The 25,688-nt window shown below is 41.6% G+C and overlaps 1 pseudogene; it reads right to left on the bottom strand.

Annotated features, from left to right (window-relative positions):
- Window positions 1–17,545: 17,545 nt before the first annotated feature.
- The window catches only part of LOC149142867 (glycosyl hydrolase 5 family protein pseudogene), a 45,247-nt pseudogene continuing 37,104 nt past the window's right edge, over window positions 17,546–25,688 (bottom strand).

Here is a 25,688-nt window from a genome sequence, read left to right as displayed (position 1 = left end):
AACCCACGAATCTTCTTCGGGCTGCTTCCTCTTATCTTCCCTTGTAGTCGCGTCGCTTCTAAGTACCATGTTTACGTTGGGGTCTTCTTCACAAGGTTCAGCCCTCATCATTAGATATTCTAGGTCGGAGTAGGTTGTAGTACCCCTTTCTCACGCATCTGAGCGATCAGCATAAGACAGTCTACCATCTCGTGATCAAATTGTTCACAGTACGGACAAGATATTCTGGTCGGATTTGTACAGTCACGCGCGTAGTGCCCAAGTCTTCCACAATTGTAGCAGATTAACTGTCCACACCCTCGTCCAAGTCCCATTCCTCCTCGTCCTCGTCCGCGTCCCTGGAATCCACCGCACGCTATTGCTACGGCTAGATCTTGACCTTGCGCCTCAATTTGCATCCTGTAGGTAGGTGTTCGATCCATCAATAGTTCATAACTCCGACAGTTTCGTTCGTCATGGCCCACCGACCTAAAAGAATTGCAAAACAGCTATTGGGGGGTTTGTGTAAACTTCTGCAACAGATGACAATTGTCCATCGTGTGCTTTCCTCCCACCTAACAGATCGCGCACAAGAGCATAGGCGCCGTACTTGGCCCTGCCTGTGCCTTTGGTCTTAACGGAATTGGTCTCCCTCCTGCCAAATATTTAGTGAATACCGGACAATGATCCTTATCATGGCCCTGGCCTTTACATTTTATGCACCACACTTCTTCGCGCGCTTCTAGCTGGGGCGCCCTATCCTGTTTCAAAATCTGCATCTCCAAGCATAGGTTTTGTCGTTGCGTGTTGATCCGTTGGACTCACAACCCAGGATCCTATATTGGAGTTTCATGCAACCTCATCGCTATTTCCAATGCTTCTGCCTGGGTTGAAAGCTTCTGCTGTGATAGCGTCGTCCTCAGGTGTGGTGTCAAAGACACCACAAACCACGCGCGATGTTGCGCATCCGTTAGCATCATGTTAGCCTCACGGATTGTGCTCTTTAGTCTTTGATCCAGATCCCATGGGGTTTCACTTGGAAGCTTCGCGATCTCCTTGAATCCAATGATCGACTGCGTCTTTGATTTTGGCCTGCTAAATTCTCTATTTAATGCAATCTGGATTTCCGCTATTCTGACATTCGGATGATCATTCGAGTACTTGATATTCCAAGTCAACATGTGATCCTGCAACTCATTTACCAAGGTGGCCTTCTTAATGTTATCATCCGTAATTCCGTGGGCTTCCCACACTGCTCTTACTACGAATCAAAACTGATATGGATCTTCGTTCCCTACTCCTCTGAATATAGACAACTTGATCACACTCATCATGGTGAACGGTGGGTTGGGTAGAGGTGGGGTGGCTGAATATGGAGGAGACGAAAGTGAAGTGGGTGATGGCGTAAGTGGAAGTGAAAATGGTGGAATGCACTACCTTATCAAACTAATCGCACTCCTCGGAGAAGCCCAATCACGCTCTTCCTTGCCTGCTCGCGGAGGTGAAATTAAAGGACTATTTCCTAAGCCTTCAATACCCTTGAAGACCTTTCTGCTCCGCGTCATTCCACTCATTAATGTATTCACATCACCTGTTTTTCACATAACAACATCTTAAACCAGGTATTCAAAGATTTGATGTACCTACCTCGTGGTCCCTTGATAAAATTCCGCTCAGCTTCGCTGTAGATTACGGTGGTGTCTATCATGAACTCACTGATAAACCCTCCTATTATCTGATCCAGCCAATGATATACGATCTGCACGATCTTATCTTCAGATGCCTCTAGCCTGCACACGAACTCTGGAGTCCACACTATTGGTTGATTGAGTTTGCACCTTCCCTGGCTGTCAGCTAGCCTCGCGATCCAACCATACATTTTTGACGAGAAGGTCGTGAAGAAGATCTCGTGGATCTTCGTATATATGTAGCGGTCCAACCACCTCCTCTCGATATCTACGGATTTTTATTTTCCTATACCACGAACTCGTGAAGCTTCTGATCTAGCCACTCTTCAATTTCTTTCTTAGTAGGGTTCCAGTGTTCCGACATCAGACATCCCTTAGGGACAACCTGGTCTCAGCAACGGAACCATTTGTTGGCTTATTGGGGCTTGACCTAGGTTCAAAAGTGTTTTAGCCAAGCAAATTCCGCACTACTGGCCCTTTCGGCAACAATCCGCGGAGTGCAGACTAAAGTCTCACCCGAGGTAGTATGGGAGGGTGCTAGAACCAGGTTTCCACACCCTGGGGATGCCCTGATGAGGTCTGGATGGGTCGCGAACCGATCTGTGCACTTGCGTCGTTCTACACAGCTATCTGGCCTTCGCGTAGCTCTATGACGGGCACTTCCTAGATTCCTTATTATTATTGCAGTTATTATATATCTGATCTAATTCTTGGGGTCTTAGTCAAGCATTCAATAGTTATAACCAGCGTGCGCAACCATAAATCTTAAAGCTATGCATAAAACCATAACATAAGAACAAACATACAGATTTGCGACTAGATGCACGATAATTTAGAAACTCTTATCTTATTTTAATCTTCTGTTTCCTTACGATCCAAATCCACCCTGTGCACCTCGCTGCAGGGGTCCCCGCACATAACTACAGACTCTACCAGGCCTCTGCGCACATAGCTGCAAAGCCTACTCTAACTACTACCACCCACAACTCAGACTTACAGACTCAGAATGATCTTGTATTCATAAACCCATAACCCTCAAGATCAGAATCAAAAGATCCCTTCTACCCTTAGAGCCTCGCTCTATTTATATATTCCCATGGTCCGGCAGGCCGACTCGCTTTCTATTATCTTACATTATTTTCAGGCGAACAACCCTTTGACTTGACCCATTACAATTTGCGCTCCGCGCACTTCGCGGAACTTTTACAATATCAATACCCAAAATTGTGGGCTTTAAGCCCCAAAACCATTACGCGAGGGATCCACTGCCCAATGTAAAGATTCGTCATCTTACACACCCTAAGACATATCAATGGAAATAATTATTATTTAGCAAACTTAGAAATAATTTAATTTATGGACACAATTATTATTTAATAGATTTAAAATAATTTAATTTATGGCAATAATTATTATTTAATAGATTTAAAATAATTTAATTAAAAGTTGTAATGGAGCTGAATGTGAAATTTATTTATAAAATTATTATTTAATAAATTTAAAACAATTTAATTTGAATTTATAATATAGTTAAATGTGAAAATGATTTATAATAATAACTTTTTTTTAACACGATCGGATATTGATTATATTGTAAAATAAGGAGAGATGAGAAAACTCCTATTACATTCGGTGAGATTTGCATTCAAGTAGAAAGATGAAAATGGGAGCGCAGTCTCCATTTCTAAGCTTGAAATCCAATGATCTATGAATTCCTTCGACTAACTTGGCATATTGCCTTACAAACTGTCCTAGAAGAAAAATATACTTGCGATGCATTAAATTATTATTCGATTTCTCAATATTTGTTGACTCACTGCTCCTACTGAGAGTGTTGCTTCTTGCTTTGTTGAACAAAATTCTCCCCTTCCTGGCTCTGAGTGATTGTCTTGACATACGCTATGGCTTCCTCTAAATGTTTACATTTGTTTTTGAGTTCTAGAATTTTGGCTTTCTGATTATCTATATCTCTCTGTTTATAAATATTCTCCCTTCTCATTTCTGACCTGAGTTCCTGGAGTGCATCATTGAACCTGCTTATCATGAACTTATTTGCCCTACATGTTGGGCATCCATCATTTTTTGCAACTCTTTCCATAGGATTGCACTCCATTTTGATCCACTGACTTGCTAAATTTTTTTGCAGATTTTCTATTCCTCTTGTGTGTGCTCTTGCTATTCTTGTTGTCGTATTGAGTATGCCTTCTACTGATATTTTTTTGTTCTGCTTCGTTGTTTTTGTCGATTGTCCTTCCTTTAAAGAAATGTTTGACCTGGAGTGGCCTATTACTGCCCAAGAGAGAAATAGACACAACAGTGCCCAATCTGGAATAGAAGAGATACTCTGAGCCCGATTTGAAGGGATGCTCTGTAGCCTATTTGATGAGATGTCTGCCTGAATCTTTGGGATGTCTGAGAGGGTAATGTAGAAAATGCAATGGGAAGACAAATAAATTTGCGAGGGGTGATGGAGATTTCGAAAAGAGAAAGTCTCACTAATAGATTGACACAGGGAAATGAAGGAACTGAACAGAGAGCTGTGGCAATTCGGGGAGAAATACATAGAGCGATGTTGAGAACTGTATTCTTGTTAATGATCACGCAATTGCGATTTCTGTTACCATGATCGGGGGTGGTTGAGAGTGCGATGGAGAAATCGTAGAGGGAAGACTGACTCTGTGGGAGGAGTTGAAGACTTCGGGGAGAGGGAGATTCACTGATAGATTGACACAGGGAATTGAAAGTGCTTGACTGAGAGCTTTTGCGATTCAGGGGAGGAATACATAGACTGGTGTAGAGAACACTATACCTGTTGATGCTCATGAGGATATAATTTATGGACTCACATTGAGATTGAGATTTGACATTGATATGACATATAGCAACTCGATTCATGCAGAGGATATCTCCATCCTCCTTGGCCTGCGGGATAGGGATGGAGGCAGATTTGTTTTGGATTTTCTGATTATACACCTGTGGATACCCATTGAGTACATCTGCTAACAAATCTACCTTATGATCTTCTGTTGTACTCTCCCAGTTGTTTTGATTTTCCTCATACTTTTTTCCATTGTTTTGCTCTTTCCTCATGAAGAATGAAATAGTTTATGGGATGGAACTGCAATATATTTCTTTATTTTCTTTGATGCTTCCTACTTCTCTTTCTGTTGCTTTATTTGCGAGGTTATCAGCCTTTTTATTATGTTCTCTCAGAACATGTTTAAAGCTGACCATTCCTGAGCCTTTTAAATTCAATCTTATCCTCTTGTAGATTCTACTCATAGTTGAATTATTGGGATTTTTACTTTTGATCATTGCTTCAATAACAATTGTTGAATCTCCTATTATTATAGGATCTCGAATTGCCTTTTTTTTAATATCCTTGAGCCTAATAGAATACTGTAGGCTTCAACTTTGTTATTTGTGGTTTCTCCCAAGCCCCATTCGTAAGTGACAATCTCTTTCCCATCTGGATCACTTATCACTCCTCCTGCTCCTGCTTTCCCTGGGTTGTTTTTCGATGCCCCATCGAAAAAAAGACTGAATCTATTTTGTTTTTTTCTCCACTCTTCGAGTTCTTTTTCACTCATCCTTAGTTTCCAATTTCTTGCTGTGGGAGCTTTCTTTGTTCCTGCTTTCCCTGTGTGTTCCAATATTGCTTTCCCAATCCAATCTCTCTCCTCTTGCTGAAGATTGTTGTGGTCCACTGCTGACATCCCTTTAGTGTTTATAATTTCTAAGACTAAACCCCAAGTTTTTGATAATATTTTACCTGTTCTTGGCTTTTGATCTTTGAAGATGCTTTTATTTCTAGTTAGCCAAATCCGCCAACACAGAGTTGTTGGAAGGCATTTCCAAATTCTGATTATTGTAGCCTTGTTCTTTGTAGAGTAAGGGTAATTCTTCTCCCATGCCCTATAAAACTCAGAGAAAGTGTTTGTGAAGTTTAAATTAATTTCCAACAGGCTTGAAATCTGCTTCCAACATTCTCTGGCTATCCTACACTCCAGAAAGAGATGTTGTATGGACTCTTCTTCTTTCAGGCACATGGAGCACCTAGAGGGATCCTAAATTCCTTTTTTTTTTTTTTTTTAAGTTTTCAGTAATTAGAATTTTTCCTTTGAGAAGAGTCCATATAAATGTTTTTATTTTAGGGAGGCATTCAGTCTTCCAAGCCAATTTCTAGAGGTTCCATTCCTGATGGTTTTGGCAATGTTGAAGTGCTTTGCACCCTATTTTAACCGTATATCCTCCTCCACTTGGATCCCAAACTGATCCGGATTTAAACAGGAACGCAACAAATTACAGAGATAACCATATACACAAAGATGCAGCGGAAATAATACTTCATTTCATTAATGGAAAATACTGAAATATGCTTACAACCAGAAATGGAAATAAACCAGCTAGGGCGATGGTAGCTTATCTCTGAGAAGAGATGTGATGGCTACATGCCTCTGAACTGTTCCGAACTGAGTTACAATGAGGCTCAAAGGCCTATTTATTGTTGAGAAACAATGGAAAACCCTTCACACTCCAAAACCTAACCATAGGAGATGAAACGCCAAACTGTGGGCCCCGTTTGGGGGTAAATTGGTACATCAACTTCCCGGGGTCGTAACTTTGGCATATGATCTCCGTTTGACGCGTACAATAGCTCGTTAGAAAGATCTATCCGAGTACTACCACTTTGGGAGGCAACATCGGTCCATGGACCCATGTTGCCCCAGATTCCCAAAAAAACGTCGTTTAGGGCCTCAAAACGGCTCCGGAAGTTTAGGACCCAAAAAACTGCTAAAAATAGTAAACTGTGCTACAATTTAGGAAACTAAAAAGACTGAAAGAGACAGTTGTGGGGGTCCAAATGGGTTGGTGGGTGGCCACCAACATCCACCTGGATCATTCCTCCCCCCTTAGGAAGCAATGGTCCCCATTGCGTTGAGTTCCTCCCTGAGATGAGGAAGCTTCTGCTGAGTTGGTTCTCTGGTGAGCTATTTTGCAATCTCTGATGTGTCCAGAAATGGTGGAAAGCATGGTCGACGATGGTCCACATTGAATACTCGGTGCAAGCAAACGAATGGAGGAATGTTGTGCTTCAAAGCATTGTTGCCCATAGCCTTGGTACTGCTGTGAGGACCATGTCGGAGTGGTCGGAGCTTCTGATGGGCTCTTGTAGGGCGTTCTTTCTGTAGATGTAACCAAACTTTGTTGCCCACCTGAAACTTATGTGGTACCCCTGTGGGTGAGGAGAAGTTGTTCCTGTGTTTTGTCATGACCATATCCCTTTGTTGCTGTTGCTGCGTGGAGGAACCCTTTGCAGGGGTCATGGATGTAGCAACGATCTTCCCCTTATTTTGGGAGTGAACCAGACTGATGAATTTCCTGGTCTGTGATATGAGCTTGCTGCCTTTCTTGGTAGTGATCAAGGATGTGGCAGTAGGTGGGGCTACCTCTGGTATCCTGTATAATGAATTATTCAAAGAAATAATGACAGCACGAGGCCTTGACTCATACACAGCATGTCGCCTCCACAAGTATGGCTGGCCTAATAGTACATCACAAACATCCAGAGGTGTAACATCACACAATACCTCGTCTGTGAAGGGTTTGATGCTGTAGGGAAGGCGGCACTGCTGGCGAACTTTCAGATCTCATCCTTCGTGAAGCCACCCGATATTGTACGGCTGCGGATGCGGTGTAGTCGGTAGGCCCAACCGCTTCACGACCTCTGCCGAAACAAGGTTCTTTTGGCTGCCACTGTCGACAATGAATTGTAGCGGCGAACCCTTCACCCACATCTGTGAGTGGAAAAGACGCTCCCCTTCCTCTGGATTTTCGGGCTCATCTTTCTGGATCTTGGCGGTGGCAACAGTGGCGCTGGGATCCGCATCAATGATCTGCTTCCCTTTGCCATTCCCCTTGTCAGGTTCTGGCTCAGGGTCGGAACATGCATCTGATTCGGAAGCCTTCAACTCGGCCACCAGCGACTGCTTGGTCCGACACTCACTTGTGTTATGAGTGGGACTCTTGTGGAACTCACACCACTTTCCTGTGTCCTTCTTCAGCTTCGTGGTGTTGTTCTTTTCTTGCGGCTTCGACGGGTTGTCTTGGGTCACCCCGCCTTGGCTTTGTCCTTTGGGCTTCGGATTTGCAGATCCAAAGTCTCGCTTCTTCTGTTTGAACTTTTGCTCGATTTTGACAGCGTATCGGTATGCTGTGCCGAGTGAGGGGATGTTCAAGAACCCCATCTCTTCCTGGATGTATTTGTGTAGGCAGCCGCGGTATTTGAGTACCAGATGCAGCTCAGAATCTTTGATACCCAACTGTGTGCGAAGGGTATGAAAAATGTTTGTGAACTCTGGCACATCTTAGTCTCGTCCCTGCCGCAGTGTGGTCCATTTGATGTATTTGTCCTCATAGCTTCCAACAGGGTAGTACTGCTCCTTGATGGCATCCCGGAAGTCATTCCAAGTGGGTGCGGCTGAAAATAGTGAGCCTGTACTTTCATCCTTCTGCTCGCAGTAGGTTTCCCACCAGTCCTTGACGTGGGGGGCTGCTTTAAGAAGAGCAAAAACAATCTTTTACCGACTTGAAAATTCATGAACAGAAAAATACCCATCTAGCAGATTTAACCATTTATCTACGACATCTGCGTCTATTTGACCCTCGAAAATGGGGATTTCAAAATTAACTTGTACCTTGAAGGGTGTGGCATTTCCAGAGTCGCTGTTGGAAGCCGATGCATCGCCTCTGGGTAGCCGCTGAAGGATCTGCGCAAAGCTATCCATCATCGCGTTCCTTTGCCGCTCGAGCGCTTCTTCAAGCAAGATTTTGATAGGATCTCCTGCCCCCTCGTCTTTCTTCTCATCCGCCATGGGAGGCCGTCGGGATTTGCGAGGCTGGTCTTGCAAAGGTTCGACCAGTTCAAGCCCTAACTCCTTATATCCCGACCTCGTTGGGGACATGCAAAGAAAAACAGAGAAAAAGCAGACCGCTCTGATACCACTGATCTGGATTTAAACAGGAACGCAACAAATTACAGAGATAACCATATACACAAAGATGCAGCGGAAATAATACTTCATTTCATTAATGGAAAATACTGAAATATGCTCACAACCAGAAATGGAAATAAACCAGCTAGGGCGATGGTAGCTTATCTCTGAGAAGAGATGTGATGGCTACATGCCTCTGAACTGTTCCGAACTGAGTTACAATGAGGCTCAAAGGCCTATTTATTGTTGAGAAACAATGGAAAACCCTTCACACTCCAAAACCTAACCCTAGGAGATGAAACGCCAAACTGTGGGCCCCGTTTGGGGGTAAATTGGTACATCAACTTCCCGGGGTCGTAACTTTGGCATATGATCTCCGTTTGACGCGTACAATAGCTCGTTAGAAAGATCTATCCAAGTACTACCACTTTGGGAGGCAACATGGGTCCATGGACCCATGTTGCCCCAGATTCCCAAAAAAACGTCGTTTAGGGCCTCAAAACGGCTCCGGAAGTTCAGGACCCGAAAAAACTGCTAAAAATAGTAAACTGTGCTACAATTTAGGAAACTAAAAAGACTGAAAGAGACAGTTGTGGGGGTCCAAATGGGTTGGTGGGTGGCCACCAACATCCACCTGGATCACAAACAAAGTCGTCATCTTCCTTAATACTTATGGGTGCTGCCTCTTTGAGATGATGCTTTAATTTCTCCCATTGTCCCTTCAAGTTTAAAGGGATTGTTGTGATTTTCCACTCATGCCAAGTTTGTTGATCCCAAGCTGAAATTGAATGAAGAGTATTCAGCCCTCTTTCTGTCATCCATATTTGTATGCCTAGGAGGTCCATTTGGAGGTTTAGAGGCTCTTTTCCCATGATTCTATCGTCCTAGATTGACATCGTTTTCCCATTTCCCAGGGTTTTAGATATATGATTCTTGATTGAGGGCATTAACTTCTTTACAAGTTTCCAAACTTGCGTACAAGGCCTCATAGGGATGTTGTCAGTCAATAAATTTGTTTTGTTTTGATTCAAGTATTTTGTGGCAAGGACTTTTTTCCACCAACTTTCCTTTCCGGTTATCATTCTCCATATTATTTTCATTCCTAGGGCAGTGTTCATTAATCCTGGTAAACAAATGGATAGTCATCCCTATTCATAAGGTAGTGTGACTTGATCCCACTTGACCAAGTTGAACTTTTTGTTCTCTTGCTTCCCTCCCTGCCATAGAAATCTTCTTATGATTAATTCCATTTGCTTGTGTGTGCTTGCCATAGCTAGAATAATTGCATTTTGATATATTGGGAAAGCTAAGAGTAGTGCCTTTATCATTATCACCCTGCCAGCCATATTGAGATACATCATACCCCATTTTTGTATTTTGTCTTTCATTTTTTCAACTTGTTTGCTCCACACTTCAGCTTTTACATTCTCTTTAGCTATTGGCAGTCTTAAATAGATGAAGTGCTTCCATCTTGTTTGTGTAGGAATCTCTAGAATTTCCGAGATACTCTACATTATTCTTGGTGGGGTGTTCCAACTATATATTCTATATTTCGAGTTGTTTAAAAGCCCTCCAAATACCTGAAGAAGGTCATCCAAAACTCTTTAAAATCTTCTCGCTATTATAATTGATGCCCCTCCCAATAAAAGGGTGTCATCAGCAAAAAGGGAATGATTGATATTTTTGACTCCTCTAGCAATTTTGATACCTGTAATATTTTTTCCTTCTTTGTTTTTCTAATGCAGCGCTTAGCGTTTCAGCCATTATAATATATAGGAATGGTGAGAGTGGAAATCCTTGTCTCAACCCTCTTGAGATCTAAAAGAAGTTTTTGGGTCTTCCATTTATTAGAGGCACTATCCAAGGGGTCGAGATGTAGACCCGTATGGTCTCTATTATGTATTGAGATAACCCAAATTTTTTAATAACTATTTTTAGATATGTGTGGCTGACTCTATCAAAATAATTTTCCATGTCTAGCTTTATGATGATTTCTTTCTCTTTCCTTTGAATGCTAGTGTGAATAGCTTCCTGGACAATAATCACATTATCAATTATTTGCTTGTTAGGGACAAAGCCACCCTGATTTTCAGAGATTACTTCAGGGAGAACTCTCTTGATTCTATTGGCTATTATTTTTGTGATAATTTTGTACGAAGAGTTGCATAGAGATATAGGCATGTATCTGTTGAAGGTTTTTGAATTGGATTCCTTTGGTATTAGTGCCAGATAAGATGATTTGGTATTTCCTCCCAATTTTTTTTTTTTGAATACATTTTTAATCATTCTCAGAAAATCTTTTTTTATGACATTCCAGTGTTGCATGTAGAAGGTGATTGTGAAGCCATTTGACCTCGGGCCTTGTTTGGATGAAGACTTCATATTGTTGCCAGCACTTCTTCAACGATTTCTTTGTTTATTTCTGAATTTTGATCGTCACTTTTTTTTTGAATGTTTTGTAGGAAGTCCTCATGATCTGCTGGTTGTTCATTTGTTGTTAATAAATCTTTGAAGTGGTTACAGGCTGCTTTTTTTAATTTCTCCACTCCTTTTATTTCTTTCCCATCCACTTCAATTTGGTCTATTTGATTTTTGGCTCTTCTCATTTTTATTGTGTTGTGAAAGAAGGCACTATTTTTGTCCCCAACTATCAGCCATAGACATCTGGATTTCAATCTAATCTCTTCTTCTTCTTTTTTGTTTTCTCTGTATATTTCCCAAAATAATTCCTTTTCTTTCAAGTAATCATGCTTATCCTCCTCTTTGTTTTTCTTTTCTTCTTGCATACCATCCATTTTTTTTTGCAGCTCTATTTTTTTTTTTTTTTTGAGTTCATTCTCTCTTGCCCATATTTTTAACTTTAATCTCAGATTTTTTAATTTTGTTTCCCATACAAAATGTGGCGATCCTATAATGTTTTGTGCCCATCCCTCTTTGATTTGAGTTCTGAAATTTTCATTGCTGTCACAGATTGAGTTGTATCTAAAAGGAAGAGGGCCTTGGTTGTCCATTTTGCCCAGCATGATTGTTACTGGTTATGATCCGATGTTGTTGTGTATATAATTCTGGACTTGACAGAGGTGTATTCAGCTACTAGGTTTTCTTGAACTAAAATTATGTCCAACCTCTCCTTTATATTACTCTTTCCCACTCTATTGTTACTCAAAGTGTATTTCCCATTACTTGGCGGGATGCCAATTAAATTGTGCTCCTCCATTATTTCTTCCAAAGCTTCTCTTGACGTATCCGCATGATTAATCTCTCCAATTTTTTCTGCTATGTTTCTAACCAAGTTTAGATCACTTCCAAAAATTATTTTCCCATTTTGACTTTCTGTTAGAGTTTCTTTTATTGAGTTCAAACATTGTTCTTTTCCTTTATAATGGTTTGGAGCATATATGTTGATGAGGCTATATTTTTCCTTTGTGTCAATTTCCTTTAAATAAGTTTTGATCCAATGCTTATCAATTTTTTGATTGGTCATTTCCATTTCCTTATTTTCTAAATGGTGCAAATTTCTCCTAAGACTCTTGTTGCCTCTAGCGCTAGTCTGTCATAATTTTTTAATTTTTGTATCATTTTTCCATTTTCTTGACTGTTTGTTTTGGTCTCCTGGATCATGAAAATGTCCGGCACTTCTTTCATTAGAATGTCTCTTGCTGCATTTACTTTATAAGTTGTACCCAGACCACGACAGTTCCAAGAGACCACTATCATTATTTGTTGGTTTGATGGTGAACAATACCCTTCCCTCTCTGTTGATTTTTCTCATTGTTTCCTGAGCTTTTCCCAAGGAAGGAGTCCATTGGTTGCTAAGTGCCTAGAGCCATCTCTTTGGCTACTGCTTCATCCCTTATTTCCTTGTTAGATTTTCTGCCTTTGTTTTATGTTCATTGATTTTTAGAGTTTCTTTGCATTGGTTTCTGGTTAAAATACGGTCCACTGATGGCGGGGGGAGGGGAGAGCGAGGGTTTAAAGGTAGGGACGACAAGATGAGGGGGCTGTGGGAATGTGAGGGTTATCGGGGTGAGGGTGGCTCAAGAGAGTTTTCCAAGGGCCCAAAGGGGTACGAATTTGTGAGGGGTTGAGGGAAGATAGCGGAAGGGGATGGAAGAGAGGGTTCATTTGAGACCTGAGGCTGCAATGATGTGGGAGGAGGTTGCTTGTTGGTGGATTTCTTCCTTTTTACTTGTTCCCATTTATTTTCTACGTCCTTAGCATTTTAATTTTCTTTTTTTAGAACATCTATTTGCAAAATGGCCATATTCGTGACATACCTTGCATTTGAATGGGATTTGTTCGTAGTCTAGCTATTGTATATGCGTCCATTGATCTACCCTGATCTTTATCACTTCTCAGAGTTCTTTTCCTAAATCCACTTCCATGCATATTCTGGGACATGCGTGCATGTTGTTCTTCGGTTCACATCTGTCTATATATTTCCCTACTGCATTTCCTATGGCCTTTACTGACTCATCTCCCCAGCAGTGTAGAGGAAGATGGGGTAACCTGACCCACACTGGCACTGCACTTGGTACATCCATTTCAGGATCGAAGTCTGGAGTCCATCAATTTAAGTATAGTCCTCTAGTATCCATGAAATATGGACCATTTCTGAATATTAGATCTTTGTCTTCTTTTGTTTCAAAATGAAAGGTGTAGTATCCTCTTTTACAGAACCTTATTGAGATTTTCCCATTGATGGTTGAGCTCCAATTTTTCTCAACCCATTTTTGAACTGATTTGGGTGATGACCATAGCCCAGTGAACTATCCAACTAAACCATGTTGAGCAAGAGACAATGCTGCTCTGCGAGGGAGAGCAGGTGGAAGAGAAACTTCTGGGATATCATCGAGCTTTTTGACAAACTTGTTTATTGTTGGCCTGATTCTTGGAGGTCTTGTTGCAGCTATAAGAGAGGCAAACACATTGGTTGCATCTTCATTTCCTTGGAGTCGATCTGGAGGTGGATCGGCCTTCTCTGGGGGATCCATTGGCTCTGAGATCTCAGCAGCAGGAGGCTGCTGAGTGGCGGCTGCGTGCAGGGTGAGAACCACCTAGGTCACGTAGGGCAGCAGCAGGGGCACGCACGCTATGATTTATAATAATTACTTAATAGCTTTAAAATAATTTAATTTAAATTTGTAATGAAGTTAAATGTAAATTATATTGAAGTTAATTGTAAAAATTATTCATAATATTTTTATTTATTTTATATTATTTGCAATTTTATAAACAATTTTTTAATTAAAATTTAATTATAACTAATGTAATTATATCAGTCAAATGATTGATAAAAATCAATAAGTATCAAAAAAAATTATCTCACAATACACTTCAGATCATTCAATATTTGAAAAAATCATAAATATGATTTCAATTAAGCAAAGTCTTTAGGTAGAAATCACATAAGAGAATTTTTTGGCGGACGCGTTTTGAACCAACAAGCAAGTGTGTTCCACATTTGTTGGTTCTAAACACGTCGACCAAAAATTTCTCTTATATGATTTCTACCTAAAGACTTTGCTTAATTCATTATGGATCACAGAAGCTTAAATGCATAAATGATTTAAATTATAATTTTATTTTAAATAATAATAATAATAATAAAATGAATTAATACATGAATGAAATATATATACATTTTAAAAAAATATTTAACAAGATTTTCAAGTATCAATATATTCATAACCATTTTCTTATATAGATCGTTAAATTGTAAATAGAGATTTTTAAGTTGTAAATATACTTTTTATTGGTTTACAATATCATATACTAAAAAAACCATAATTTATATTTATATAATATTTTTTTAATTAATTAAAAATAAAAATAAAACTATTTTTGAGATAACTCTCCATCTTTTATCTATAATTAATACTAAAAATATTCTAAAATATTATATAAAAACTAAATCCATCTACTTAATAATTATTAACAATCAAATTAAAACTCTAAAATCATATTCTAAAATAAACCTACTAATTAAAAATGATATATATATATATATATATAACAAACATTACACTTACAACTACTAAATTTTTTTTTTTTTTTGAAGTATCTAGTTTCCCTTAGAACCACTAAAGTTAAATTTAATTGACTTTTTATATAAACTTATGATAGTTTATCTTGCAAGCTATAGCACCCTATCACCACAAAAAAGTTCACACTCTAAAGATTTTATATATATATATATATATATATATATATATATATATAAAACAAACATTACACTTTTTTTTTTCTGTATAAAGACTAATTCTATTAAGAGAGAAAAAATATAGTACAAACAGGCTTGCGAGCAAGCGAAGCAAAAAGCGAGGGAGCCAATGGAGATAGGCTCTCTACCTCGCTCCTTAGAAACAGACAAGGGAAGGCTAAGGCCAAAGAGAACACGGAGAAGCAAAAGAAAGAACTGAGCAGAGAAAACTACCCTGAGGGGTCAGTTCCTACCACCCGACATTTTTTTCCTTTTTTCTTGCTTACTTTGACCCACCCAGAGGAGTTTGGCTGAGCCATTACAAGTTGTAGACTATTCTGCACTAGCGGCGGAATATCCTTATCAGAGTCTGAGGACGAAGAAGAATGAGTACGTTTCTGAGAAATCTGAGGGTCAGATGGGACTGCCGGGTCGACCGAGGGAGCGTCCATCGGAGTCTCATCATTTTGCCCGTCTGCTATGGTTTCCTCCTCATCCGAGCTGGAGAAGTCTAAATCGTTCATACGACGGGGTGGCTCACAAGGATTCCAGCGCTTGGATTTGGGCTTGCGTTTCAGATTCTTCTTTTTGTCGAGGAACTGGGTGCAGGTACTCTGGAGGTGTCCCGCTTGATAACAATGTCGGCAACGGAAGGCTGTATTCTCGTAATCCAATGGTTGAGTCCAGTGGAAATCTCCCATCTTGAGATTGATCTGATCCGGCAGTCCTTTGCTGATATCTATTTCTGCGCACAGTCTGCCATAAGTGTAGAGACCATTATCCTTTCTGGAAATATCTGTAGCTAGGTAGCGTCCCAAAGTGTCTCCAATGGCTAGGAAGACAGAGAAATGCCAAAGATGTGCCGGAAGATTCGGGAGCCTGACCCAAATGGGAATCTTGGTGATGATGGCTGTAGAAGGGTCAAATTCTGGAAACCAAGGGGTGAGAAAAAGCCCAGCTGAGCCCCAGAACCAAGGGCCTCCCGTTAAGACCTTTTGGTAGTCTTCATTTGAGTAAAAAACCACAATGAAGAATCCTTTTGAACATAGGTAGATCTTGCTTTTATTGGTCCAAGAGTCATGGATCCATTGATATAGCTCTGCTGTGCGAGGCCAAAGCCCATTAAATCTGCATATAAGTGCAGATCATGCAAATGTTTGGTAGCGATTTTCAAGCTCAGGATGAGAGCAGATTATAGAAGGAATTTCCTCTGATTTGTCTACCAGAAACTGTTTTGGAGCCCCATTTGGTTGGGCTGCTTTCGAAGAGGTTTGAGGTTGGGCATCATTTTTGCAAGCTGCATCTTTATAAGAAAAAGAAGGGGCAGAGGAAGTCTGCCCAAAGGACCCTCCTCTTAACCGAAAGGAAACCCCAATAGAAGCGTCCTTATGAATGCTGTAGAAGGAAAGAGGAAGGGTATTCATAAGTTGCTTACCCTGATATAGCAGCCTGAGATAAGATGAGGGGATCCTCAGCCGGCGTTCGAGTTTTTGCAGGAGATCTTGCACAAGATCTGTTGCGTGAACCCATTGCATCATCGTCTTGCTCATAAGTTTGATTTGGATTTGAAATGCCTGTGTCTCTTCAGATCGGTCTGGCTGGTTCAATGGATGAATCTGCTTCCAGCAAATCAGATTCACCGGTCTTGGAGCGATGGCTGAAGCTGGACTCGGAGCACAGAGGATGTGTGCTGCTAACCTTAAAACTTCTGCGCGCATGCCCAGCAAAAACAAGAAGCAGAAGCGTTGCTTGCTTACAGCAGATCTGAGATCTGGAGCATGCCATCCGCAGAAAAGGGATGAGGTGGATATAGATATCCTTATCTGAATCTTTGGCTCTTTGCTTCGGAGAATGAGATCGACCCTGATTGTTGCAGGAGAAAAGGGGCGGAGCGGTTCACGGGCCTCGCACGTTGTTCCTTTAGCTGCCCTTTTCTTCCATTTGATATCGCTCAATAGAACCGGCGTTTCCACGCATTTCTGGAAGTAGCAGTCCCTGGCTTGATCTGCAGTGAGCAAGAGCGCTTCAATATCGTTGAATAATCCTAGGTTTTGAAACTCCCGATCTCCAAAATCGAAGTGCTTTGCAGGTGTGGTCGTGAGAAGGGGCAAAGAGCAGACCAGAGCCCCATGCAAAGAAACCTCCCGGCTTGGACTGCGCTTCCTGTCGACATGATGAATGAAACCTAGGGTTGCAGAGGCGGCCAGGGGCGCGACATCCATTCCAGTCATTGCTCGCTCGAGGTTTCAAATCAATTATTTAAATGACACAAACAAACATTACACTTACAACTACTAAATTTTTTTATTTTTTTTTGAAGTATCTGGTTTCCCTTAGAACCACTAAAGTTAAATTTAATTGACTTTTTATATAAACTTATGATAGTTTATCTTGCAAGCTATAGCACCCTATCATCACAAAAAATTTCACACTCTAAAGATTTTATAATCACATTTTTAATATTCTTGTGCTGAAAGTGAAGAATCAAAATGAATATAACTTCAAAATTAAATACAATTTTTTTCAAATTTGCCTTCACAAACTAAGATTGAAATTTACGGTTGTAGATTTCAGTTACTTGAAATTTACAATTAACTTTTCCAAATAGATTCAAAGTGAACATACAAAAACGAAAAACAAAATAAAACCATATTAAGCTAAAATTAAGAAAACATAATAAATCAAATTTGGGATGGCTTCTGCAAGGACCGAAGCTCGGAAAGAGATGCGGGATCCCTGAGATCATCCCAGCCTGCATTAAAGATCCCGTAAGTCTCTTTGAAGTCTCTGTCATTCCCATTACGAAGATAGTACCCCCTGCAGAGTTCAGAGCGCCCAGTCGTAGTCACGGGCGGCAGCAAAGCCAAAGAAGCAGTTAATGTAATTGTTATCGCCCACATTCGTTCCTCGCTCATCAATTCCAAACTCGCTAATGAACAGTGGCGGCGGGGGAGATAAGGTTTCGGTAACAAATGCAAGATGGTCGTTTACCCGGACCATCACACTTTCGCAGAGCGTGTCCACCGGCATTTTCTCCCACGCATTCCCGTTTGTGAATGGATACCAATGCATCTCATACACAATTTTGTTGGTAAACTTGAGACTCACCGGCTTCGACGCCAAAAATTTAAGATCGGCGTTGTAATTGAGCTCCAACACGATGACCAGCAAGTCAGGATTGGCATCGTGGACGGCCTGGGCTCCCTGCTACATGTATTTGTACCAGTCCGCCAGATTCGATCTCTTGCCTCTCAGTTCGTTGCGCAAACTCATTCCCACGACCGCTGCTATAATGACCTGTGGTTGCGTGCATGGGCGCGCGCCCCTCCCCTCGCGAAAAATGACTAAGTCATGGAGTGCGAGCGCTCAAACAGCGAAGGCGCAGTCATAACGTGCGCATGGATATGGGAGAGCGTTCACACGTTTATAGGGCGAGTTGGCAACTCGCCCCACACATGAAGCCGACCAAAGGATTGATTAAGCGTTGGGCGAGCCGACGCTTGGAGACATGATGGTTGGGCATTGGTATTGCAGTTTGGAGGGTCGGTGGTGGAGATGGTCACCACACAAACAAGCGTATAAACATATGAATGAAGCGCTCATTTGCATCATCAACTTCGCATAGCTCTTCGCACAAGATATAGGTGCGCACAAGAGGTGCGAGGTTAACACTTAGCCGCAGTTTGGAGTATGTTGGGATGCGCCCGCCGAGTCGGGCAAGACGACACGAACTTGTGCTGCGCGGGTTGTAGTGTGGGTGGAGGGTGCGCTAGGGCGCCCGCCCGCCGGTTGTTGGCACGGAGCTTGGTTGTAACGGGCGCGGGTGTGCACGGGTGCGCCCGCCCGTCGGCAAAGAGTTGGGTGTGTAGTGTGGGTCGTGCACGGACGCACCCACTTGGTTATAACTTGTATTGTGTACTCGGTTAAGGTTGAGGCAAGACCGCCGTGCGCTCTTGCACGGGTATGCACCCGCCTTGTTTATAAACACCGGTGGAGCGTTCGCTCCTGGTCATTGTAATCTTTCGCATATATAATAAAAAGATTACTTCTCTTATATTATTGGGTTATTATTCTTGATCTTGTATTATTGATGGATTCCACACATTAATAATGCTAATTCATGATTATTATGAATTTTTGAAGGCGTAGTTCTTAAAGTTAATTAACGATGGATAAAGTTATTAACTTAGGCGGTGCCGCACCCGGCCAATTTAAGGAAAAAAGAATTGGGGGCATGACAGTGGGTATTGGAGCAGGTTCACGACAAGTGAAGCCGGTGTATGATGAAGATGATACACACCTGCACTTCGTGACAGGTGGTATCAGAGCTGATTCAGGGTTGATGAAGCTTGATAGAGCAGGGTTGCTCATGACAGGTGAAGCTGATTCAGGGTTGAAGAAGCTTGATGAACAAGGAAAAGTTATGGAGAAATCATGGATGAACAGTCTGGGTTTCGTGGACTTGATGGTTCATGGCAAGACCATTCAAGCTCTGGTGGACACGGGGGCCACTCATAACTTCATGACGACACGGTTGGCAAAAGAGGTTGGACTGATGATCTTCCCATCGAATGTGGAAGTCAAGGCAGTGAACTCTAGAGCTAAAGTGGCGGGTTTGGTACACGAAGTACCTGTGCAGATAAAATACTGGAAGGGTCAGTTGGACTTCACAGTGATGGAGATGAACGACTTCGATATGATACTCGGACAGGATTTCTTGAAGGGCAACAAGGCTATTGTTGTCCCCTTCTGTGATGAGGTGGTGCTGGTTGGACAGACACAAACTTGGACTTTGCCCACTCATAGGCAAAGGAGGGAAGTCAAGGTGCAGCATGTTTCGGCACTGAGTTTGGAGAAGGCTATGAAGGAGTCAGATATGGAGACATATGCGGTGATGTTCAAGGATGTCGAAGGTGATGGAGTGGGGACGCTTGTTCCAACCGAGATTTCCGAGGTGCTGACCAAATATGCAGATTTGATGCCTAATGAGCTTCCGAAGAAACTTCCACCAAGGTGTGCAGTGGACCATAGCATTGAGCTTGAGCCAGGAAAGCAACCCCCGGCTAAAGCACCTTATCGATTGTTAGGGCCTGAGTTGGAGGAATTGAAACGACAGTTAAAGGAGTTAACTGATGCAGGTTTCATCAGACCTTCAAGGTCCCCTTATGGAGCTCCGGTATTATTCCAGGTGAAGAAGGATTCGAATGAGCTACGAATGTGTTGTGATTACTGTGCATTGAACAAGCAGACGGTAAGGAACAAGTATCCTTTGCCATTGGCTGCTGATTGCTTTGACAAGCTTGCGAAAGCCTGAGTGTTTTCCAAGCTGGACTTGAGGCATGGGTATTATCAAGTGCGGATAGCTGAAGGAGACGAGAAGAAGACCGCAATAGTAACAAGGTATGGTAGCTTTGAGTTCCTTGTTATGCCATTCGGGTTGTGTAACGCTCCTGCTACGTTTTTCACTTTGATGAATGATGTCCTACAACCATACTTGGATTCGTTCGTAGTAGTGTACTTGGACGATATAGTGGTGTTCAGTGACAACATGGAGGATCATAAGAAGCACTTGGCGATGGTGTTCAAGGCACTGAGGGCAAATCAGTTGTTCTTGAAGAAGTCTAAGTGTGTGCTCGCTCAGACCGAGATTCCGTTCCTTGGGCATATTGTTGGTGAAGGGTACATACGGATGGAGCCAAGTAGAGTGAAGGTGATCGAGGACTGGGTTGAACCGAAGAATGTCCATGAGATGAGGGTGTTCTTGGGCATGACTAACTACCAATGGAAGTTTGTAGAGGGGTACTCCAAGGTGACATCGGCACTAATAGACTTATTGAAGAAAGACAAGAGGTGGAGTTGGACGAGCAAATGTCAAGAGGCATTTGATGACTTGAAGAAGAGGATGGTTACAGCACCAATACTAAAGTTGCTTGACTTCGAGAGACCGTTTGAGGTACACACAGATGCTTCAGATTTTGCCATAGGAGGGGTTCTTATGCAGGATGGGCATCCGGTGGCGTATGAGAGTCGGAAGTTGTAGGATAGAGAACGAAGGTATCCGTTTCATGAGAAGGAGATGACTGCCATCATCCACTGTCTTCATGTGTGGAGGCATTACCTGATTGGGAAGCCGTTTGTTGTCAAGACTGAAAATGTTGCAGCAAGTTATTTTTCATCACAACCGAAGCTTTCTGCAAAGCAAGCTCGTTGGCAGGACTTCTTGGCAAAATTCGACATGACTATCGAGTATAGACCGGGAAGGCACAATGCGGTAGCAGATGCCCTTAGCAGGAAGGGACAACTTGCAGCATTGGAAGGAGAAGACTAGGCAGCAAGGAGTAGGATTCGAGTTCAGATGTCAGAAGAGATGCAGAATAAGATTAAGGAAAGTGTTGAAACCGATACTTTGGCACAGAATATAGTGAAACAGATAAAGGAGGGGAAGACACGAAAGTTCTTTCTATGAGACGGGTTCTTGTTCTTTGGAAACCGACTCTATGTTCCAAAGTCATCTGGACTAAGGAGGCACCTTTTGAAGGAGTGCCACGACTCTCCATGGGTTGGCCACCCAGGGATGCATCGTTCTTTGGCATTGTTGGAGAGAGGATTCTTTTGGGAGAAGATGTGGGAGGATGTAGAGGAGTATGTACATACGTGCATCATTTGTCAGCAGGACAAATCGGATACTCAGAGGCAAGGAGGACTGTTGCAGCCTTTACCGATTCCAGAGAGGCCATGGATGAGTGTCTCGATGGACTTCATCACTTAGTTGCCACAGGTTCAGGGGTATAATGGGATTATGGTCGTGGTTAATGGTTTTCCAAGTATGTTGTCTTTGTTCCTACAAAGATACCTTGTGGAGCCGAGCGGACTGCGGAGTTGTTCTTTAAGAACATAGTGAAGTATTGGGGGATGCCATTAAGCATTGTGTCGGATAGAGATCCGCGTTTTACAGGCAGATTTTGGACCACATTGTTCAAGTTAGTCAGGACAGAGTTGTTGATGAGTTCGAGTTACCATCCGCAGACATATGGGCAGACCGAGAGGATCAACGCATTGCTGGAGGACTACTTGCGACATTATGTGACGGCTGATCAGAAGAATTGGCCTAAACTCTTGGATATTGCTCAGTTTAGCTACAATATTCAAAAGAGTTCTGCGACGGGGTATAGTCCATTTGAGTTGGTGAATGGACAGATGCCGGTTGCACCACATACCGTAGTGACGGGAGGCTTCTTGAGGATTCCTCATGCGAAGAAGTTCATGAAGGCTTGGGATGAGACCTTGGAGTTCGCACGGTTGCGCTTGCATGAAGCTGCAAGGAGGATGAAAAAGTATGCTGATCGTGGGAGGCGAGAGGCACACTTCAGTGTGGGAGATATGGTGTTTCTCAGGATTACCGGGGAGCAGTTTCAACCAGCCAAGGGGACTATGAGCAAACTAACATGGAAGTATGAGGGACCATTCCGAGTGAAGAAGAGAGTGGGGGAAGTTGCTTACAAGCTGGAGCTTCCACGCCATATGCACATGAAGCATCCAATTTTTCATGTGAGTCAGTTGAAGAGATGTAGACTTGATTCAGACCATCCAGAGAGAGCTGAACCACCGAGAGGACCAGCTGGGATTGTGGACAAGCCAGGACTGGAGTTGGAGAAGATTTTGAGACTCAGAACTACAGGGGTTGGTTGCCACATGAGAAGGGAATTTCTTGTCAGATGGAAGAATGCACCGGAGGAAGAGAGTTGGGAATCGGAGGACTCACTTTGGAGATGGAAGGACAAGATCGAGAAGTACAACAGGAAGTTGATGAGACGAGCAGGATTGTCGAGGGTGACAATGATTTCCAGTGGGGGAGGATGTAACGCCCTGCGGTTGCGTGCACGGGCGCGTGCTCCTCCCATCGCGAAAAATGACTAAGTCATGGAGTGCGAGCGCTCAAACAGCGAAGGCGCAGTCATAACGTGCGCGCGGATATGGGAGAGCGTTCACACATTTATAGGGCGAGATGGCAACTCAACCCACACATGAAGCCGACCAAAGGATGGATTAAGCGTTGGGCGAGCCGACGCTTGGAGACATGATGGTTGGGCATTGGTATTGTAGTTTGGAGGGTCGGTCGTGGAGATGGTCGCCACACAAACAAGCGTATAAACATATGAATGAAGCGCTCATTTGCAACATCAACTTCGCATAGCTCTTCGCACAAGATATAGGTGCGCACAAGAGGTGCGAGGTTAACACTTAGCCGCAGTTTGGAGTATGTTGGGATGCGCCCGCCGAGTCGAGCAAGACGACACGAACTTGTGCTGCGCGGGTTGTAGTGCGGGTAAAGGGTGCGCTAGGGCGCCCGCCCGCCGGTTGTTGGCATGTAGCTTGGTTGTAACGAGCGCGGGTGTGCATGGGTGCGCCCGCCCGTAGGCAAAGAATTGGGTGTGTAGTGTGGGTCGTGCACGGGCACGCCCACCCGGTTATAACTCGTATTGTGTATTCGGTTAAGGTTGAGGCAAGACCGCCGTGCGCTCTTGCATGGGCGGGCGCCCGCCTTGTTTATAAACCCGGTGGAGCGTTCGCTCCCGGTCATTGTAATCTTTCGCATATATAATAAAAAGATTACTTCTCTTATATTATTGGGTTATTATTATTGATCTTGTATTATTGATGGATTCCGCACATTAATAATGTTAATTCATGATTATTATGAATTGTTGAAGGCGTAGTTCGTAAAGTTAATTAACGATGGATAAAGTTATTAACTTAGGCGGTGCCGCACCCGGCCAATTTAAGGAAAAAAGAATTGGGGGCGTGACAGCTGTCGTTCCGACTTCTAACCTTACACATCTACCCTCTACTAGGTTGCAGAGCACCTCACTGTGCAAAGATTGCTCAAAACTGTTTATTTTCTAGCAAATTGCCATTTTTGGAATCCAAATTTTAATTGACTGTATCTTGAGTTTATTCAAAGAAATTTGGGAAAATTGCAAATCTTATTCCACCGAGAAGGATATCAAAGTGATTGCATGACCATATTTGATCATTACACAATCCAAAAATATAGCAGAAGTAACATCTTTGAATTTGCAACAAAAAGTAGTTTTCTAGATTTGTTTTGGAAAATTTCCATTGCCCTAAAGCATCTTGCTATTGCAAATTCGTTTTATTTTATCCATTTTTTCAGAGAATATCTCCAAAGAGAAGCAATGAGAATCAGGGAAAATTTTAAGGACAAAATTTTATCTTAAAGTTTAGAAATTTTGGCGAATCTTACTAGTCCTTAATATGAAAATTGTAAAATTTGCAGTGATATTTCTATAGAAATATTTAGATTTCTAATGATTTTATATTAGTCGATATAATATTTTGGAAATTTTTAAGGTAAAATAATGGTGTAATATAAAATTGAGGTGAATCATTCTAAAAAAAGGAAATTGGTGAATATTTTCTTTTAAAAAAGCATGGAGAAATAACCCACTTGTGAATATTACTAAAATTTTCCGTGATGAGAATCTATAATTTTATTCTATTAAATTATCAAATGGGATTGGAATTCATTAATTTGTTTGTCCCAATTTTAGAAAGCTGAGTTTTTCTCTTGAATTTTGATTGGTTTTTATTTTTATGTTCGTAATTTCGTATAAGATTTGCTAGAGAGAAAGAACCTGAGGAGTTTGGAATCAATGGAATTGCACCAATAAAAATAAAAAGATGAACTTTGCAGCGCTAAGATCATGGATCTGTACTGCGTTCAACAACTCTCATTTTTTATTTTTCTTTTTGTAAATTATAAATAACAATTTGGAGAATGTAGAATGGGTTCCAATTCTTTGCAAAAGAGGGTTTTTTGCACTATTGTAGAGGACTGAATTTTGTAGAAGATTGGTTATATTTGGACTAGATCTTAAGAGGTGTGTTTTTCCTGCAAAACACTTCATGTTGTCATGATTTTTTTTAGAAATCATGTACTCAAAGGCTATGATTAGATCCACAACTTTTGTACATTAATGTCAATATTAAATCCTGATTGATGGCCTTCTTTTCAATTCAATTTTGATTGAATTATTGATCAAGATAAGTATTAGTGTTAGAGAATGCAATAGGGAATTTATTAATTCAATTTATCCTTAACCTTAATAATTGTTTGTGAACTTTATTTATCTTCTTTTGTTTATTTATTAGATATTTTTCCTCAAACAATTATCAAGTGAAAACATAATAAAGACAATGGACACAAAAATTAGGCTCTAAGCTAGGGAAAAACCCCTATAAGGGGAACCCAAAAAATCTCTTCTCTTCTTATAGAATTTGCTTCAAATGAAAAAACCAAGACCCAAAACTCAAGACGAAAGCCTCCTCTAGTACCAAGTCAACCCTCCAAGAAGCCCTTCCAGTGAGGTCAAATTAAAAGCCAAGTCAACAAAAGTAAGACCCTTTCAGAACTACACCAAACTCAGAATTTCGGCCCCCAACTTCAATATTTTGGACTTGTAGTAGGTTTGCAACTTCAACCCCTACAACAACTTCAAATATTTGCATGTGTGAGAGAAAAATAGGGCAAACTTTGACCAAAAACTTGATTTCCCTTCCCTCTTGCTTCAATGTAGTCTCTCCTTTCCTTTCTGCATAGAAAAAATTTGGGGCGAATGTTAACCCATGGGTGAAATTTAAGGGATTCTATATTTTGGAAGGGAATTTTTTTTATATTACACCCCTTTTCTATAGTCAGTCCAAAAACTATTTAAAAAATAAATAATTATTATATATTTTAGCTGTGAAAAATATAAGCCTGTTGAACATTCCAAGTCATAATTAGCCTATTCATAGCTCAGA

The sequence above is a fragment of the Pinus tabuliformis genome, chromosome X (genome assembly GCF_031772625.1).
Source record: "Pinus tabuliformis cultivar Carrire ecotype Pingquan chromosome X, CPIR1, whole genome shotgun sequence".
NCBI lineage: Eukaryota > Viridiplantae > Streptophyta > Pinopsida > Pinales > Pinaceae > Pinus > Pinus tabuliformis.
The sequence above is the reverse complement of the archived record's forward strand: the minus strand, read 5'-3'. Positions and strand labels throughout refer to the sequence as shown.